Source organism: Sapajus apella, unplaced genomic scaffold (assembly GCF_009761245.1).
Source record: "Sapajus apella isolate SASKATOON/1434 unplaced genomic scaffold, GSC_monkey_1.0 scaffold6, whole genome shotgun sequence".
NCBI classification, from domain to species: Eukaryota; Metazoa; Chordata; class Mammalia; order Primates; family Cebidae; genus Sapajus; species Sapajus apella.
The window spans coordinates 5,118,757-5,123,248 of record NW_022436946.1 but is presented as its reverse complement, the minus strand read 5'-3'; positions in this window follow the sequence as shown (position 1 = coordinate 5,123,248).

Sequence of the window (4,492 nt, the reverse complement as noted above, 5' to 3'; positions counted from 1 at the left end):
TGTCAGAATCTTGGAGAATATGTAGCTTGACTTAAATATGTTCACAAACACAAGTTTGAGAAATTATTAAGAAAGTCTCTGCAAAAATAAACCAGTCTTTATAATGACAGACTATTCAAAGATTTTTATCCATATACAAGAAACAACAAAATTGGAAAATTCAATTGAAATCTCAGACTCACATTGTAAAACTGCTATTTTGACCTACTGGTATTTATTTCAGGGATTGTAGCAGGTTATTGGAAAGTAGGCTTTACCAGGGTGGGCAGGGGGTTTTCAGGAAACTCTAATGGTGCCAAAATATGGCCACATACTCGACACTGGAGACTGGTCTAGCTGGCCTGCATGGCTGCTCTCTCTCCACTTGTTCAAATATACAGTGGAATAAAATGTGCATGTGGGGCTGGAAGGTAACCCAGGGTTACCTTCTGATAAAGAAGAGCTATTTCAGTGCTTTCGATAGCAGAATGCCAATCTGCTTCTCTCATCCTTCTGTCCTAAACTTCTGCATTTGTGTGTACTACTAAACAGACAAATAATATCACATTATTTTTAAGCATAATTCTTAAAACAAAATTTAGCATCCATATAGAAAACAAGTACAAATTATGTCACACTTATCTCAGTTAATTCTTCCTAAGTAAATATACCTATGTAAGCACTACTCAGATCAGCAGATAAAGCATTACAAACACCCGGTAGCTTCATCATCCATCCCAGTCAACCCTTCCACCAGAGGAGACCACCATGGTGACTTCTTTTCTATAGATTACTTCTGCCTATTTGTGAACTTAGATAGTTGTAATTATGTAGTGTTTATATTTTGGTGTCTGGTCTCTTTATCTTGTGAGATTAAAACATTGTGTAGCAGTAATTTATTGATAATTGCCATAGAATATTATCTTATATGCATATTTCACATTTCACTTATTTATTCTCTGTTGATGGAAATAGAGTTGTTTCTAGATGTTGGCTTACACAGTCAATGCTGCTGTGAAGTACCCATTCATGTCTGTTGGTCTTTTGGAGCACAAAGTACAACAGAAGTGGAACTGCTGAGTCGCAGGTTCTCTGTATATTCAGTTTTAATATATACTACCAGTTTTCCAAAGTAATTACACCAATTTATAACCCTCACCATATGTATGAGAGTTCCAGTAGTCCTCTTGAAATTAGGCTATTTTTTTCTTATTGGCCTCTAGAAAGCCTTCTATATTTCAGGAACAAAAGTTTTTTAGGGTGTATATATTGCAAATACCTTCTCCCATTCTATGACTTGCCATTTCAGTCTCCTAATTGCATCTTTTGATGAGTAGATGACTTTGATTTCGATAGCATTTATCAATCTTTTTCTTTGTAGTTAGTGTTTCTTGTGCTTTGTTAAGAAAACTTTGCTTATTTCAAAAACAGAAGATAGTCTTCTATGTTGTTTTTGGAATTTTTATTGATTACCTTTCATCTTTCTTTTTTTTTGGATCGAGTTTCACTCTTGTTGCCCAGGCTGGAGTTCAATGTTGTGATCTTGGCTCACCGCAACCTCTGTCTCCCAGGTTCAAGCAATTCTCCTGCCTCAGCCTCCCGAGTATCTGGGATTACAGGCATGCGCCACCATGCCTGTCTAAATTTTTTGTATTTTTAGTAGTGCTTGGGTTTCTCCATGTTGGTCAGTCTGGTCCTGAATTCCTGGCCTCAGGTGATCTGCCCAACTTGGTTTCCCAAAGTACTGGGATTACAAGTGTGAGCCACCACGCCTGTGATTTCATTCTTCAGTCTACTTGGAAAAAATATTTTTGTGTGGAAATAATATTTTAGTGAAGTAAGGTCAAGATTCTGATATTACAATATGAATATACAATGGAGTCCTTAACTATTTATTGAAAAGATCATTCTATCCCTATTACATTTCTCTGTCAACTTCCTTATAAATCAATGATCATATATGGTTCTCTATTCTATTAAACTTGTTTATTTGTCTATATTTGAGCAATTATCACACTGTTTTAATTAGTGAAGCTTTGTTATGAAAGTCTTGTTGCCTGTTATGTAATTCTCCCAACTTTTCAACTTCAAAATTGTCTTGCCTTTTCTTGGCAATATACATGACTATTTATTTAGCTCTTAAACAATTTATTCAATAACGTTTTATAATTCTTTGTGTAAAGTATTTGGATGTCTTCCATTAGGTTTATGTGTAATTATTTTATTTTTTAAAGTTATCTTATCAGTGATATCATTTAAAAGTTTTTGTTTCTGTTTTTTGCTAGGATGTAGAATTTCTAACCATGTATCTAATGTCCTTTCTTATTAAATCTAGAAGCTTTACTTATTACTTCTAATAGCTTACCCCCACAAGTATAACTACCATTATCACCATAGATTGGTTTTGCCTAATACATTAACTCACTACTTAATTTTTTTTTTTAATTTTCATAGATTTTTGGGGAATAGGTGGTATTTGGTTGCATGAGTAACTTACTGCTTTTAATCAGTAGATTTCCTGGAATATTTTTACATGTAGAATCATGTGTTCTACAAGTGATGACCACTTAGTTTCTTTACTTTCAGTCCTTACATTTAAAAAATTTTAAATATTGCCTTAGTTCTCTGGTTAGGACCTCTGGTACAACATTTAAAGGAACTGGAGATGGGGCATCTTCATCTCATTTCTGATCATTCAGGTGGAAAGATTTTAATATTTTATTATTAACCATGATGTTTGATGAGAATTTTTATTAATGACCTTTATTGGGATAAAACAAAATTTCTTTTATTTCTAGTCTACTGAGAGTTTTTTTAATTAAAAAATATGATCAATGTTAAATTTTAAAAGTTTAATAGTGTTTCCTTGCTTACATGGTTACATGGATAAATTATATAGTGAATTCTGAGATTTTAGTACACTAGTCACCTGAATAGTGTACTTTGTACCTAAACTGTAGATTTTTTTTATCCCTAGGCCTCAGTCATCCCCCATTTCTGTGTTTCTTAAATCCATTATAACACTCTGTATGCCTTTGCATACTTAGTGCTTAGCTCTCACTTGTGAGACCATACAGTTCTGATTTTCCACTCCTGTGTTACTTCACTTAGAATAACTTACTAAATGTTTTTCCTGAAAGTATTGAGATGATCATATGGTCTTTCTGCTCTATTCAATAAATTAATGAGTTGAGTTAACTGATTTTTAAATGTTGAAGCAACATTGTATTATTGTAAAAACATGAATTTGGTCATAATGTATTACATATTTTATGTATCACAGGATCCAATTTGCTAATATTACATTTAGAAATTTTGCATCTATATTAATGTGAGAGACTGGCTTTATATTTTTATTTCTTGTAATGTCTTTACCAGGTTTTTGTATCAAGGTTACTCTGGCCTCATAAAATTAGTTTTGAAGTATTTTCTCTTTTGTTCTACTCTGCAAGAGTTTCTTCTGGAAGATTCTGTGACTTCTTTCTTAAATGTCATAAATAATTTACTTCGGATGTCATCTGAGTCTTGAATATTTTGTTGCATAATTTTAAATTAAGAATTTTATGTGCATATGACACACACACATATATATAAGTATGTATTTCTTGTGTCAACTTTAATATTTGTAGTTTTTAAGAAATTTTGTTTACATTTTCAAATGTATTGTCATAATATTTATAGAACAATCTCCTTATATTTTTAATGTCCATAAGCTTTGTAATTATGTACCATTTCTATTACTAGTATTTATAATTTGTTTCTACTCTCTTATTTTTTTCTCTATCTATCCTGTGAGGATTTACCTATTTTATTATTCTTTTCAGGGTCCAACTTTAGGCTTTGTGAATTGTTTTCTATTATACATTTGTTTCTCTTTCAGTTATTTCTACTCTTATCGTTATTATTTTCTTCTACTTTCTTCAGATTTGCCATTTTTTTATTGATTGAGATACTTATGTAACTTTCAGATTTTCTTCTTTTATAACATACGTATTTAAGGTTATACATTTTCCTCTAAATATGGCTTTAGCTGCATCACATGAACTATGTTGTGCCATGTTTTTCATTATTATTTAGGTAAAATTGTCTACTTTCCATTGTTACCATCTGCAACTCAAAAATAAGCTAATGTCTGGAGGGAAAATGTGGTGCAGAATGTAGGCTCACTTCTTTTGAGGTTATATTTTCTCTTTATTTTTTTTGATATGCAGAATCACTCTGTCACCCAGAATGGGGTGCAGTGGCATGATCTTGGATGTCTGCAACCTCCACCTCCCAACTTCAAATGATTCTCCTGCCTCTTGAGTAGCTGGGATTTCAGGCACACACTACCATGCTCAGCTAATTTCTGTATTTTTAGTAGAGATGGGGTTTCACCATGTTGGCCAGGCTGGTCTTGAACTCCTGACCTCAAGTGTACCACCCACCTCGGCCTCACAAAGTGCTGGGATTATAGGTGTGAGCCACCATGCCTGGCCTGAGGTTATATTTTTGTAAGGATCTTGGCTGCTCA